We start from the raw sequence: 17,758 nt of genomic DNA on the forward strand, positions 1-17,758 counted from the left end.
TATATCTCTGTTAAACATAAATTAGATTTATTTGACAAACTCATTGTACCTATTTTCAATACTGGTAGTGAAGTTTGGGGTTTTTCACCACGGTAAAACATTAGATAGAGTGTATATGCAATTTTGTAAACGTCTCTTAGGCGTAAAAATGGGTACACAGAATGATTTTATATATGGAGAATTAGGAAGAATGCCATTACAAAATATGAGATATATACATATTATTAAATACTAGACAAAACTGTTACAAACTGATGATAAAAAATATGTTAAAAAGGTGTATTTAATGTTGTATCAAGATATTCTAGATTACACCACAAGAAAAAAACTGGTGTTCATTATTTAGAGATTTACTTTGTTCATTAGATTTGAATGATGCAGGGATATTTCAAACTGTTGACGATGTACACTTATTTTCAAAAATGGTAAAACAGAGGATTAAAGATCATTTTTTACAGAACTGGCAAGCAAGGCTAAATGAGTCGAGCAGAGCTCTATTTTATCGACATGTAGCTGTATTCAGGTTTCAGCTCTACTTAAACATATTGAATATCTCAAAATTTCGTATCAATTTGTCAAGTTTACGTGTGTCATCGCATCGCCTTTGTATTGAAACTGGTAGATGGAATCATCCTGTTAGTACTCCCATTTATGAACGTAAATGTACGTTTTGTTTGGAAGATGAGTACCATTTTGTTATTCAGTGTAACATGTACGCAGGTTTAAGGAAACAATTTATACCCTGACGATTTTGGAAAAGACCAAGAATGTTTAAATTCATGGATCTTATTAATTCAGAAGACACTGTTATTGTAAAAAATCTCGCAAACTTTGTAGAAAAAGCTTTTGAATTAAGATCTCGCTTACTTTATATAAGACAGTAGTCTGTCAAATTATGTTATATAACATCAGCATCAATACAGCAGCTCGAATGATAATCTAAATATTAACTTGCTTTATTAACTTTATTGTCTCAGTATTTTGTACAACTATCAAACAGGTAAATTTCATGCATTCAGTATTTAAGTTCTGTAGCATTTCCTATGCATACCAATAAGCAAGTTATCTAATCTTGTCAGTTTTCGCATCCTGACAAGGCGGACTTGACAATTTTTGCATTCGGACAAGATGGACAACGTAATGGTAAATAGTGTGTTGATGTTATACATGATCTACTTTGATTGTGATACATGTTTTAGAGGTTTTCCTGTTATTTTGTAAATGTAATTAAGTCTGCAAAGCATTTTGTAAACAGATGTATGTCTCACTGTTGTTATCTACTCAACTTTCGTTTTCGGACAAGGTTTACAACGTAATGGAAAGTTTGAGTGTTGATCTGGAGTAAGTTTTCAGTATGTTTCAATTGTAGCAATAAGTTTATCAATATAATCATATTTAGTATAGTTAGTATACAGACACTATGTACTCGAAGTAGTAGATACAATTATATTATTAGTGCTCTCATTATTATTATTAATATACCAGAGTTATATAGCGCCCTTTTCATGGTAAACACGTTCAAAGGCGCTTTACATATAACGAACGCAGCCACACAGGGCGCGAAATTCATCCTCTACAAGTACAGACACAGAGCGGTCTGAACAGAGGGACAGAGTGAGATAAAACCCCCAGAACAGATAGAGAGAAATCCTTTGTAGATACAGGCCTGTCCGGCTAACTTAGCCTAGCTCTTTGCGAATAGACAGTCTGGTTCTTTAACGTGCCCGGTGTATAGCACCGGTCTTTCCTGGGAAGAACCAGTACAGGCCTCTAGTTAGGTGGGAGACACTCAAGAGCATCTCAGAAATTTCCAGTGCCTGGGCAGGGATTCGAATCCCGGACCTCTGGATTGACAGTCAAGCGTGTTACCACTAGACCACCGGTCCACCTTAATTCAGGTACTGTACACAAGTACAGGGTATATTACAACCAATTATTGTCATTTCCAAATTCAGTGTCCCGGATCAGTCCGTGGCGATTTATCAAATTTCATTCTAAACTTCAATACTGCAGTCAATTGTCTAACGTTATACTTGACATCATACTTGATATGACCAATGTCTATATTACTACAATCAGCTGTATTACTAGTTATAAACTTTACGTCACATTTGATTTGATTACTGTCTATATTGTTAACATTCGTTTGCTGTCACTATATACTTATAAATACTGTGTTTTGCCACATGGGTCTATGACCTTCTGGTTTATATGAAATAAAATCTTGAAATCTTGAAAATCTATTTTTGACAGAATTTACATACATGTTTAGGTATATAATAAGTATGCGTATCTATTGATCGACATTATTGCGTAATAGTTAATTATGTAACAGCGATATTCATACAATATTCCTGCTTAATTTGAATTCCGCCTAAGAACTAATTAAATAGAAATAATAATAAAAAGTGTTGTTGTGTTGTTGTGACTTTGCCCCGCCGGTAGGAAAATACGACAAATACCATATTTGTCGAGTTTTCTTGTTTTCGTGCTTTCGCCCTGCCAAAATGAAAAACAAGAAAACAAGACGAATATCTTATTTGTGGTGTTTCTACCCAACCAACACGAAAACAAGACAAATACTTTCCGACCACCGTAGAGTTATTCTGAAGCCAGTGGCAAAGGGTTTGAGAAGCATTTATCTTTCTATTCGAACAAACCGTCAGTTCAAAATTGATTAATATTCACTAAAGCTGCATTAAACATTATGAGACGGAATGTAAACAGTACATAAAAATGCCAGATGTTCGTTTATTGTTTTAAGATTACGAAGTGTGTGCATAATTAGAAAAAATACGTATACGCTTCGAGGAAGATTAGCTTATTCGTATGAGTTCCCTCGTTAAATAAGGACTTTGATTTTATTATGCTATTGTTCTGATAAAATACTTAACGTATGGCAGAGTTCGCCTTTTCACACTGGTTACGCATACAATCATAACAATGAGATAAATGTAATTTTGCATTGTCGGCATGGCATTGATATCAGGTGTATTCAAAATTATCATACTATTACATAATAATGCTAACATACACCATATGTGCAGACTCTGTGCACTTTGTAATCCTCATCCAGGCATTTTGACTGAACAGTCAGTTCAGTAACTGGGACAAAAAGCAAAAAAAAAAGGTCATTCGCATTTAAATATTTCTCTGCGTGATGTACACAATAGAGCTAACTAGTAGAAAAGTTTAGTGTATTTGTCATTGAAACAAAGGTCACTAATCCAAAAAAGCTTACTGGCGCTGGTACTAAAAAAAGATGAAAATAGAGAAAAAATACATATTTTGTTCATAAAATGAAAATTCTTGCATAGCCCTTTGCTTTACGCCGATTTCGGGCATGCACAAACAGGGAAGAAACGTGTACAAACAAGGAGATTCTCGTGAGCACGCGCTGTTGGTAAACGTTTTGAATATGCTGTTTTGGGTCCAACGTAAGCAAATGATGGATCCCGAATCAATTTTGGCCGAAGTCGAAAGGTCCGAGACTTTTGAAATCTTTTCATCTGCATTTTTTTAAAAAATATCATTTTTCAACCTGACTTTACTTTAACTCGTAGTAAGTCATACCTCTCTTGATACGCGACTGCATTGACGTTCCGTATTATTGTATTATTACGCGTATTTGACTCAAAGTAAGTTTATTTAATCCCTGAAAATGATAGACAAGCAACATCTACAAAAATTTTATTTCGTTTTTCAAATTAATTTGAGTCGAGAAAATTGACATGTTAACTTTAAATCTTACACTAAAACTTTTAAAAAAAATGTGTGTGTCTACTTCACACATCTATGTAGTCTAGTGATGTATTGACGGTGTGTAATGTAAAACATCAACATGACGAAGCGTTGAGTTTGAGGGTTTTTCCATAGTAAATGAACATTTGATGAACAGAAGGTATATATTTATTATATATTTTTCAATTTATTTGTAGATCTCACCAACCATGTTTGAGTTTATAAATCCAATCTAAGTTGATAATATCGATGTTGGAAAAAATCATATTTTTGTGTTTATCAAACTTTGATCGCGATGGGATGGGGTGCAAAGCAAAATTTTCTACGTTACAGGCCTAGAGATTTCATTTCTAACGATATGAAGAATAAAGGTATCGATACCAATTTCTATTACACGATAATGTTTACATTTAAACAAGCGTAAGGGACAGACTATTAATTTAAATCAAGCAGAATTGTGTTCTGTCGGCACCTCACTACACCTGCGAATTGTGTAAAGACAGGATGCCGTGTATGCCCTTTTCTCATAATTCAAAGCCTCTAAAGCTAAAGTTCCTACCGATATATCAGAAAAAGGGGGCATCATACTTATTTTACATATATTTAATACTATAGAAATTACCATATCAAGAACGTCCGTTCGCATGTATAAAATAAGCAGTCAGTCTGTTTCTGTAGGCGCTGGAAATGCATATTAAATAAAACATGTGTCCATAACAACCTGAAACGACCGACTTCGATCGGCTAATGTCAGCTGAATAGTCTTGTTTTTTCGATATTTCCAGCACTTTAGTTGTGTTTTATGCAAGAATAGCTCGCGCACCAACCAATCCCTTGGGATTCTGCAGATGTTGTTACACAAAAAAAGCGTGCGTTAAACCTACAATCTCAAATTTAACATTAATGAGTATTCGTTCTGTACTATTGAAATACAAAAGACCCCTACGAGGAGAGACTTGTAGATCATGTAATAGGTGAGTTTCAATCGGCTTCATTCCATATTAAATCAATAAGTTAAATTCCTTATTAGTTAAAATATAATGTATTAACAGTAACAATATTAGTGAATGGCATTGTAGCGTAGATAGCGCGTTGACTTCTTAGTGTAAATGTGATTTTCAAATTGCTTTCTTTCTGTGTAAACTTTTGAAATGCCTTAATTGGTATTCTAGCTTTTATTTAATGGATAACACTTTCGAGTGTTCGAGTGTTGGGGTTATTCACTTTAGTGCAAGATTAATTGAAATTAAATATGTTGATTTGATAAGGTGTTAGTTAGACAATATCGCCGTCTTAACTAGACTGCGATAAAATCACACTGATACAAGTGACAAGAAATTTTTCGGTCTATTGTTGCAATACGCCAGTTGTGACTTGGTAAAGAAATCGATGTTACTAGAACTAAACAACAAAAACAGTAGTAGTCTTCAGAAAACAAGCTATGTAAACAGAAAATAGTTTGTTGACCCAGACAGAAGTATGGAAATGATTTGATGTTAGACAGAGATTGGTTAAATGTTTTCATTATTCGATCGTATATGTATGCACCGCCTACTTTATTTCTTAGCCCCGTTGCGTAAAGGAAGCGGATTATGATCACGAATCTGACAACGCTAATTATCGCTTGAAACATAACGTAATATGGCAGAATCATTTGTCATCTGACTTATCTTAGACTGCATTTTACTTGTTGTGGTATACTGTAGTTTTTAGTGTGTATTTTATTATCTTACTACTTTTTTTTTGTTTTTTTTGTTTTTTTTATTTTTCTTTTTTTTTTTTGGTACATGTATTCTTTTATTCAATTAAGTAAAGAAGAAAATGTGAATTTCAAAAGTTCAAAATCGAGTTGTTTTGTTGTTTGTTGTAGTTGCTTTCTTTGCTTTGTTTCTTGGGAGAGGATTTGTACAAACCACACAATCACAGGTACTTTGGCGACTTTTAAGCTTTCGATGATGAAGGACAGTATTGTAATAGCAGACACTGGTGGGTACGTTGACAGAACCAACTAGCTTCCAGAGACCATGGATGCAACAAAGTTCTGAACACCTAATAAAAATGTGCGTTCTTGTTTCGTTTTGTTTTTGTTGGATTTCACGTCACATCGCAAAAATTATTGGTCATATGGCGACTTTCCATCTTTTCATGGCAGAGGAAGACACCCAGGTGCCCCTCCGGGCATTATTTCGTCAAGGATGGGATAAATCCATCGATTAGATTTATGTTAGATTGATTGCTTCCTAACATGAAGAATTCTACGCTCCAAGTGCGGCTCGAATCTACATCAGTTAGGGGCAAGTGATTCGAAGCAAGTGAGTGAGTGAGTTGGGTTTTACGGCGAATCAATGGCCTTATGCACTTGACCACGGAGGCCCTCATAGTTGTAAGAAGCCATGCACGTAAGCATATGCAAAAAGCAAAACGACCATATTCTAAAATCGTAGGACATCAAATAAAATGACAAAGAACTTGTAAGTTTGTATCAGCATTAACTGACATTTGAATTTTAGAATATTTTTGATTACACAAGATTAGGAAAACTAAAAAAAGATTCAGATATATTAGAATGCTAGTGCTTTCAGCTTAGCTTGCCCTCGATCATATTTGAAATGTTTTTAAACTAAAAATTGATTCAATCAGAAAATTTAACTGGTAAACCTATTCATTCAGAAATTATTTCAGGTGAAAAAATAGGTTATGGTAAAGGATTTTACATTTATAATATCTACCGGTACTACTGGAAAAAAACAACTCTTAAGTTCATTTGAATGTGCCTTGTTTCTTAACGGTTTGAGCTGTAGTATTCTGGTCATTCGGGATCACTGAGTCTAATCAATGTTTACGTGCAAACTTCCCGCAGCGATTACTTCCCCTTTTAATACATTAAATCACTGCAATCACGAGTTGTTTTAACCAGATTTGGTTAACAGAATAGAACAGAAAAAAAAGGATAATAATAATAAAAAAATAAAGCAAAACACGGAGCACCAGATAACTTTTGAACTCCATGGTAAGTACAAGGGCTGTTCCAAAAATAATGTCATTTGTGTTTTATTTCGCGGAAATCGTGTCATGTGTACACAAAACCACCTCGTGTCTATAGAATGATCACTGAATCGTAACATAGATAAATATCTCGCTCACACGTTCACTGACCTTAGTACAGTGTAATTTGCTTTATAGCGTATTCATTACACTTTACACAAAATGACTGGGAAAAGAGCTGAAAATGTACTTGAAATTAGGGCCTACATAAAAGGTAGGTCGCTACTCGGCATGAAGCTTGTAGATATTCACCGTGAGGTGTGCGACATTTATGGGGAGGGTCAAATGTCTCACAGGAATATTTGTAGGTGGGTAGCTAAATTTAGGACCGGACAGAAGCAACTTAGAGATGCTGCTCGCACAGATCATCCTGCAACAACTACGTCGAAAGGTAACATCGAAAAAATCCTCAGTTTGCTAAAAAAGGATGCCCGATTTACCGTAAGGCAATTGACCCGACTGACAAACTTGTCGTTAGCACGAGTTCATGGAATTTTGAAGAAACACCTAAAACTTAGAAAAATAAATGCAAGATGGATACCCCATTTGTTAACAGATGAACAAAAGAGGACCCGTGTAACAATGGCAAAACAACTTCTGAACATGTACCTAAAATACAGCAAAAAGGTTTTTGATAATATAGTTACTGGTAATGAAACCTGGGTTTATTATTTTGAACCAAAGCGGAAGCCCCAAAACAGGACTTAAGTACCTCTGACGTTTGCATGATAATGCACCCGCTCACAAGGCACGCATTGTGACCGAGTTTTTGGAGTCAGAGAAGGTTACCGTCCTTCCACACCCTCCGTTTTCGCCAGACCTGACCCCCTGCGACTATTTTCTGTTTCCCAAACTTAAATATCATCTGTCTGGAAAGAGATACAAATCGAGAAATGCCCTTGGATCTGCTGTTTATCAGTATCTGATGGGTGTTCCCATAGAAGAGTATGAACAATGCTTCCAAAAGAGGATTGACCGGCTCAAAAGGTGTAAGGGCAGAGCAAGTTTAAATGATCAGAACATTTGCAGTATAGGAGAACCGATACAAGTGACAATTCTTTTGGAACACCCCTCGTATTCGCTGACTTTTGTTGCAAAGTGCATTTTACTCATTATTTTTATTTTTTTATTTATTTATTTATTTGCAATGTCATATGATTTTCCGATCGACACTTGGTATCTTGTGAATGCAGCGGTTATAATGAACGCAAGAGAAGGTAACCGCTTGAAATGTTTTGTTTACGGGTAATAGTTTTGCTTATGCCTTTGCTAGGGTACGCAAGGTTGCTGCACATTTCTTAACGTCTTATGAATAGACTCAATTAAATAGAGTCTGATTTTATATTTTGCTGGGTTGTCTTCTTTGCTTCCAAATAATCTTATAGATTTTATCATTAAACGTTCTATACGTACTATTGGTAAAGTTTCTTTTAGAATTTAACGTATTATACGTTCAAACTAAATATTCATACGTTTCATTGGAATTTGATCTTTGAATCAAAAGTACATAGGAACTGAACGTCTCTAATGTTCATTAGAATTAAAAGTCCTGAAAGTGCAGTGGAATTGAATATTTGTAACGTATACTGAAACCAAAAGTAGTCTTTAAGGAAGTGATATGATAAAATTTGAGCGTGCAATTGTTAAAGCGGAAACGGAATGAAATGACATAATCTTCGAGAACATTTACGACATATTAAACATGTATATTTATTCTTCAAGACACTTACTCTAATTTAATGCTAAATTGTTTCAAAATGCACTAAATAATGAATGAAGTAGTGCAGACATTCCACAAAACGTTGTCGCGCTCCATGACGTCATTAACGTCATAACGTTACGTATAAGTTAATAGCTTTTATCTTCGAAGTACGTGATTTTAAGCTTTTATCATTTGAAAATATTTTAAAAAGCCAATATTTGCCTAACATGTTTTCACGAGACTTTTGTTTTGATTAAATATCAATTAAATTCTGCTGCGTATGGTACTTGTATTGAAATGACATGCAAAATGTTAGGAAATGAATTGCTAGTGACTGATTGAATTTGGCCAGCTTGATTTGTAATACCTACCTAAAACAGTTCTATAGATAGCAAATTAATGTTTCGTTGGAAAATAGCCACACGACCTGGATGTCTAACTATTACGCCTGTTTAAAACGGAACACAGTTTCAGCTTTTTAGTTGTATTTAAAACTGGTCTTTGAGAAAAATGTCAGACAAGGAGACAAGGAGTACTGCTGTAAGTGTTTGTTTGAATAAGTGAATATGAAACAAATTGCCTTAAAGATTAAAAATTGAATTTGGATGAAATGGGAAATGTACATTTATTTGATACTGATTTAAAGAAATTAATAAGAAAGAAAGACATAAAATATTTTAAATATCCTTTTTGCAGTGGTTCCTTACAACTTTAAGATACGATAGAATGAGACAATAAGTATTTGATATCACGTTACTACTTCATTTTGGTCATAAAGAAAATGCCAATTACCATATATAATTACAGATACTAATGAAATTATCAACAACGCACATTTCTGTGGAAAGGAGTAAAACAAAGACATTAATATTTTATTTGATAATCATATTTCCTTCTTATTTTAAAATTATGAATTCCCTTTCATACGGTCATGTACTTCAAACCTATTTAAAAGTTTTACATGAACGGACATAGACCAGCAAACATAAAATTTTGAATTGCTACAGTTCAGTCAATATGAATCTTTCCTTATTACAAGGTATCCTCCATCCTTAAAGTGCATTGGAATTGAACGTCCACCAGGTACATTTGAATGTGAAATCTTTAAATTAACCTCATTCGAAATTTGAAATCTATTACGTGTATCAAACGTTAAACTTGAAAACGGACTCCCGGATTACGAATCTTTGTACGGCAATGTTAATGACGTATCTGTTTCTTAATATTTCGTTACCACTTTAAATGTGACAGCAAAATAACGAAGTGCTTCTACGTACCTTACAAAATCTTCTTGAAAATGGTTTAAGATCTCATACATACAGGGTGTAAGGAAAGTATGTTCCAACTTAAAAAGTAAATCAATGTATTATAGTAAAAACATGCAAAGTAAAACAGAAATTATTTTTCAGTCATATCAAATGGTGATATGTTGACGTACATGTAATGCTGCTACTGGAATTTGATTAATTTCAGATTTCCTTATAGGAGATTACAATTTAATCTATATACACAGTTCGGAAAGTTCAAACTTTTGAAGATAAACAGTGTCTTTTATTGATTTACGCATTGAAATATTATGCCTTACCTTATTATTATTATTATTTTATTATTATTACTGTTATTATTATTACTATTTGTTCAATGCAAATTCAAGTTGTATAATTTAAAACAAATAACTTCTAAATATACCGGTATTGCAACATATGTTTGCTATTAAGTTTGCAAGTTGCCTACCCTCGTAAAATTTAGCCAAATTTAGCGAAAAGTGCCATTTTCTACAAAATTGTATGAAAAAGGGATAATTATCACTAAATGGTCCACATTGATGTAAACGTGTCCAAAAGTAGATCCCAAAGAATGAACACATTTGGTTTTGCAGAGAGCAGTGCAAACCTTCCATTGTGTCTGTTGCATATATGTGAAAATGATAAAGCTGTTGTTTCTTTAATCGGAACGAACGTTCTTCACAGTTTTTATTTGTCAGTGTGATTTCACCAGTACTCAGTTTGCAACACACAGATCCGCTATTTTATAAAAAAGTAGATCCACAAGAAACAAGTTACTTACATGTATATCACTTTCAGTGACAAGAAAAGTTAGATTAATCTAACTGTTCCAGAAACAATTCTTTCGTTGCCTTTATTCATACATAACTGCTATAAATATAAGTGTACGTAACAATAGCTTATTACTAAATGTTAGTGTTAGAATAATTACAGCAATGTCTCATGTTACAAGTCATTCTTTTACATTTAGGCATAGATAAATCATATGCCGCAAGTCACTTGATAAGTGAAACAAGAGAATTGTTTCATAAACCAGCTCGAAAAGCTTGTTTGACAAAATGACTCCAAGCATGCTTCCTAAAATAGCAAAAAAAATGATGTCACGGCAGCTTCTGCTCTCCATAATATAAGTACAAAGTTAGACGGCTTTACATAATGCGACCTTTCGAAATATCTGTCTTAATAATTACAGGATTTCTATGACTTCTTCTTAACTAGCGTTTTTGCATGAAATAAGATAGATCAGTTGCGCTGAAAATATCATGTGAAGGGATTTGTTTATCTTAAGCAATCTAATGTATCAGGAAAGTGTTAAATATAAGTTTGCCGTATATGTCTGATGATCACCGACAAAAATAAGATAAAAGGGGTTTGGTATATTAATTGCTATTTTCCAGTCATGATGTTGAATTCGAATGAAATAACTTTTCGGAAATATCTATACAAGAGCAATAATTTTCAATAATGTATCGGTCATCAGTTACTCAAAAAGGTCAATTAAAAAATACATGCTAAGAAATTGTTGCAGTTTTTTTAATACACGTTATCGTAAGTTACTGCAAAAGTGGAAAACAATGTACCTGCTGGTCAATTTTTATCCAGAAATGTGAACAATAAAAAAGTTTTTAAACAAAGCATGGCACTTTCGCCTTTGATGTTGCGCATAAAAGTAATTCTAACACACAAAATTACATTTGTCAAATATCTTGATGACAACTAAGATCGTCTTATATAATTCGGTTATATTTGAAACCATAGTGTCGATAATGAATTATGCCAATCTTTTTCGGCGAAACATTTGACCAGTTTGTATCTCCTCAGTAGAAAGCAATGTAAGCTTAAGGCCGTTTAACACAAGGAGAAAAAAAGAGATCAGACAGAACGTACACGTTCAAAAAGAGTAACATAACGTGTAACGGTTTTCTTAACGTATTTACATCCTCAAACGTAAAATAACATGCAAGCAGCTACTTTTTCATTCGTTATATTTCGATATGTTGATTATGTATTTATTATAACACATTGTTAATTTTTGAAATGTCAATTTACCATAAGAACACAAAGTAGATTTTCCATTTTCCAAAACTTAGTAACTGTTCGTTTAAACAAATTTATATTTTGAGAAATCGATTTTTTCACACGAATAGGAAATTGCAAAACCTGCAATTATATTTCTTTATGATAATTTCTATTCCGAAATATATCAGATAGATATTTTGAAACAACGGAAATATTTCCTTTCTTGTTTCTTTTTCTTTTTCTTTCTTCTCTTTTTCTTTTTGTTATTTTTGCAACGAGTTGTCAAATATACTTTATGAAGTTTAAACGTTGTAAATTAAGTACCTCTAAGGTTGTTTGTATATAAAATGGTATGTAACGTGAGTTTATATATTCAGTTAAAGGATATGACAATGCGGAGTTATCAAACTGATTAGTCCGGTGAGTAAACTTGTATATTGACTCTACATCTATGTTTCAAGGTAGATAAAGACAGCAGTTTCACAGATTGACAACGTACAACCCAATTTTACGCATCGTTTGCGCTATTTTCGGTGATTACACGTCATTTATCTCTAATCGTTGTACATTTACAACTGTGTCATATCAGTGAATAAAGTACATCTATGAGAAAGTCATATAAAAGAATAAAATAAAAAGCCAATTGGCTCTAGACAAGGTTCAAAACTAATAAATTATAAGCATTGCGGATCATGACAGGTGCTTCAAAGTCTTCGCCAATCTCCTTCATGGAGAAGCTAACAGGCACACAGCCGTTTTAAGACAGGAGATATGCGCCGTCAAAGATGGAGGAGCAGGAGTTTTCATTCAATACCCATCTAGCAAGAGAGAAACACTACATGCAGCCACATGAAAACACTGCAGCAATTACGAGGCAGAGACTGAAGCACTCATGAAGGCCGTCTCAATGGTTGTAGACTCGGCAGAAGAAAACTCCTCAGTCGTCTTTCTCACAGATGCACTGGCTGTCATGGAAGCTCTGATCAACAATAAAGCTCCGTAGCTAGCCAGGAGAATGCAGAGCCTGAGTATAACCTGCAAAGTAGCACTTCAGTGGATTCCATCCCATTGTGGACTTGCAGGCAATGAAGAAGCACACAAACTAGCTAAGCTAGGAGCTCAGTCAGAACAACCAACAGAACCTGTGAGTTAAAAGGAGACAGTCACCATCATCAAGGTACTATTGAGACCAAGGATGGAGGAAGATGCTTTTGTAACGGGCACCGCCTTCCTAAGCCGGGGTTTAGGGGACAAGATCAGTTGGTAAGAGAAATACGAGTACGGGGTTCGAACCCGACTCGGGAGTAAAGTTCAGACCTTGCAGTAAATCAACAATTCTAAAGTAGATATAACATTTAATATTCAACCTGTGTCTTATCCCAACTATTTTACAAAGTACATATTAACAATGTATGAATCCTACATGTTAGCAAGTGAGGGAACTCGACGCTTGTGCAGCGAGAGAAAGAACCCTCCCGAACAATCATCGTTTACACATTTTATGCACATATTACCGCGTAAAAAGATCTAACAATTGTTTCATTGGTCGCATCAATAGTATCTAAGCAACGCATTACAAAACAAAACTTCGATAGGTATTTCAACAACAACACGTATTATGTATAGTTTTTTTATCTCATCAACGTTTCGGCTAACGCCTTCATCAGGATAATACACATACAAATATAAACAACGGACGTGACGTAAAACTGATAACGTAACGTCAAATGGCGGGAAAACGTTAATCAAAATATCAAAATGCAAATACATATAATTATATACATATAATTAGTACAAGGTACTATCCCGGATATGAAAATACCAAAAATTTCCTATAGTAAGATTACATAAAAAAAAACTTCGTAAGTTTTCGTAAGTGCAACTGACCAATCATGCACAAGATGACATACACGTGATAATGATTGGCTATTAGCGGTGCGCGTTCCAATCAAATGCATCGTATCAGCAAACGACATTCACTAGAAGTCAAATAATAGATCATTAGCCGGTGTAATATAAAATATGTATGTCATCCGCGCAGGTCATTTACACAGTTGAAGTCTAAAAGATAAAGGTTTGTACCGGTCCTGTTACACTTTTCATCTCCTTGGCCGGTCTGAACAAGTGATGATAGTCAGGCTCCGCTCAGGGCACAACAAGCTCAATGCTCACATGTACAAGAAATACAGACTGGCATCATCGCCAACTTGTCCATGTGGCGAGGAAGATCAGACTGCGGAGCATATACTTCAGAGATGTAAAAGGCATGTCCAGGAGCGAGTTGCGACTTGGCCGATAGATACCTCAATCCAACAGAAACTGTATGGAGGCATTGAGAATCTGCGGCAAACCACAAGTTTCATCGAGGCTACTGGCCTGACATTGTAGTTACGTACTTCTCACATTCGTTAAATCAACAAAATATTAGTAAGCGAACAATACATGCAATAAATATATACACATACATGTATATTTTATTAAAAACTCTTTTATTTCCAGATATATTATATCTTCATGGTGATTTTAGCTCGCCTGTCACAGAGTGTCAAGGTGAGCTTTTGTGATCGCGCGGCGTCGGTCGTCCGTGCGTCCGTGCGTCCGTAAACTTTTGCTTGTGACCACTCTAGAGGTCACATGTTTCATGGGATCTTTATGAAAATTGGTCAGAATGTTCATCTTGATGATATCTAGGTCAAGTTCGAAACTGGGTCACGTGCGATCCAAAACTAGGTCAGTAGGTCTAAAAATATAAAAACCTTGTGACCTCTCTAGAGGCCATATTTTTCAATGGATCTTTATGAAAATTGGTCTCAATGTCCATCTTGATGGTATCCAGATTAAATTTGAAACCGGATTAACTGCAGTCAAAAACTAGGTCAGTAGGTCTAAAAATTGAAAAACCTTGTGACCTCTCTAGAGGCCATACTTTTTAATGGACCTTCATGAAAATGGGTCAGAATATTTAACTTAATGATATCTAGTTAAACTTTGAAATTAAGTTACGTGACATCGAAAACTAGGTCATTAGGTCAAATAACAGAAAAAACTTGTGACCTCTCTAGAGTTCATATTTTTCATGATGTCTGTATGAAAGTTGGTCTGAATGTTTATCTTGATGATATCTAGCTCAAGTTCGAAACCGGGTCAAATGCGGTCAAAAACTAGGTCAGTAGGTCTCAAAATAGAAAAACCTTTTGACGTTCAAAGACCACATTTTTCAATGGATCTTCATGAAAATTGATCAGAATGTTTGTCTTAATAATATCTAGGTCAAGTTTGAAACTGGGTTAACTGCCATCAAAAACTAGGTCAGTAGGTCTAAAAATATAAACCTTGTGACCTCTCTAGAGGCCATATTTTTCATGAGATCTTCAAGAAAATTGTTGAGAATGTTTGCCTTGATGATATCTATGTCAACTTTAAAACTGGGTCACATACCTTTAAAAACTATGTCATTAGGTCAAATAATAGAAAAACCTTGTGCCCTCTCTAGAGGCCATATTTTTCAATGGATCTTTATGAAAATTGGTCGGAATTATATTTATGATATCTAGGTCAAATTTAAACTGGGTCACATGAGCTCAAAAACTAGGTCACTATGTCAAATAATAGAAAAGAACGACTTCATACTTAGTTAAAATAAACTGGGTCATGTGGGGGACAGGTGAGCGATTCATGACTATCATGGTCCTCTTGTTCTTTCTATGACTTCAGGTCAAGTATGAAACTGGATTATATAATTTAAAAACAAGGTCACATGGTCAATTATAGAAAGACCTTATTAACATTCTTGAAGTCACATTTTCTACCTACTCTTCATAAGACTTGGTCAGAATGTTTTTTTCTGTTTTAAACTTGTGACTTGGTTACTTGGGTAAAATACAAGGTCACTTGGTCAGGTGATTAGAAATCTTGGTGAATGATCCACCTGACTTACATAAAACATGGTCAGAGTTAAGTCCTTTTGAAGTCTAAGCAGGGGTGTGGAATTCCTATGTCCGACTTGTCCAACACAGTACTTTTTCACGGCGGACAAGTGAGTTTTTGCATTTCGTTTGACCGCAGACAAGCACAAATTTTCTGGTTTGAAATGAGAAATGCAAAGAATAATTTGAAACGCTGAACATCTCTTAAGTTTATGGAGTTTATAAACGAATCTGACGTACAAGATGAATGTTTTACCCGCCAAGGGCCTCTCAATTTCAGCAGTTTTGGGAAAACTATACTGTGTCTAAATCTAGCATCTATTTTTGCTCACCTGAGCCAAAGGCTCATGGTGAGTTTTTGTGACCGCTCAATGTCCGTCGTCCGTCGTCAGTCGTGCGTCCGTCAACATTTTCTTAAAAAATCTTTTTCTTGAAAACCACTGAGCAGAAATACATCAAACTTCACAGGAATGAACCTTGGGTGGTCTCCTTTCAAACTTGTTCAAAGAATTTAATTTCATGCAGAACTCTAGTTGCCATGGCAACCGAAAGAAAAAGCTTTAAAAATCTTCTTGTCCAAAACCGCAAGGCGTAGAGCCTTGATATTTGGCTTGTGACATTATCTTATGGTCCTCTATCAGATTATTCAAACTGTGCCCCTGGGATGAAAAGAGACCCCAGCCCGCAAACCATAAGTTTTACATAGACTTATATAGTAAAAAACTTTAAAAATCTTCTTGTCTAAAACCACATGACCTATGCAGTTGATATTTTGTATGTAGCATTGCCTTGTAGTCCTCTACCAAAATTGTTCAAATTATGCCCCTGGGGTGCAAAGAGGCCCTGCCCCTGGGGTCTCATGTTTTACATTGAGTTATATAGGGGAAAAAAACTTTAAAAATCTTCTAGCCTGAAACTGCTAGGCATGGGCTTTTGATATTAAGTATGTTGCCTTTTTTAGTGTTTCTCTACCAAAATTATTCAAATTATGTCCCTAGGGTGAAAAGAGGCCCTGCCCTGGGGGTACCAAGTTTAACATAGACTTATATAGGAAAAGAATCAAAGATCTTCTTGTCTGAAAGTTCAAGGCCTAGGCATTTGATATTAGGTATATAACATTGCCTTGTGGATCTCTAACAAGTTTGTTCAAACTATGCCCCTTGGGTGAAAAGGGGCCCCGCCCTGGGGTCACTTGTTATGATTATGAGTTATATAGGAAAAAAATACTTCAAAATTTATCAGGTCATATTTCCTAGTTGTTAATTATAATTTTAAAGATATAGCCTTGAACTTTGAATGACATGGACAGTTTTGCACAACAATCTTAAAAATGTCTTTCAGTGACCATGAATGTGACCTACTTTCTAATATTTTAGCGTCAGTTTTCCGTTTGAAACATGTGGCTCATTTTACTCAGGTGAGCGATTCAGGGTCATCATGACCCTCTTGTTATGTTCAGTTCAATGTTAGATCTGCAGTCAAACGAACCGATTGTATAGCACAAATTAACAAACAAGTAATTCTTAAACACCCACCAGGGTCGTTAAAACTTAGATAGTCCGTTTTTATACATCAAGTATTCCTGTTATTATAACGTGTTGAGGAAGCAATATATATATTTAGTAAATTGGTGTACAAAGCTAACATATCACAGCGGGAAAAAAAAGTTAACAATAAAATTTGAAAGTTTTAGGTAACATCTATCAACATCTATCAGGAAATAATTCCTATGTTTTAAGAAGCCTTTGAAACTGTTTTAAGAAGCCTTTGAAACTTAGTTACTGGTAAATTATATATTATTGAAATAAGACGAGAATCAAACATTTACTGATTTTTCCATTCAAAATTGAAAAGCGTTTGGTCAAGACGGTAGGAAAATTCTACTGCGGCGGCCCCTAGTTCATACCCAAACTTGGAAAACATTTTCTTTTTGATTTAGCAGTTTCTAAAACTATTTTGAAACAAATATTCATGTTACAAGCTTCATAATATGATTTATCTTCAATTTTCAACGCTTTATATATCGAACTCTGGCACCA

This window comes from Mercenaria mercenaria, chromosome 9 (assembly GCF_021730395.1).
Source record: "Mercenaria mercenaria strain notata chromosome 9, MADL_Memer_1, whole genome shotgun sequence".
NCBI classification, from domain to species: Eukaryota; Metazoa; Mollusca; class Bivalvia; order Venerida; family Veneridae; genus Mercenaria; species Mercenaria mercenaria.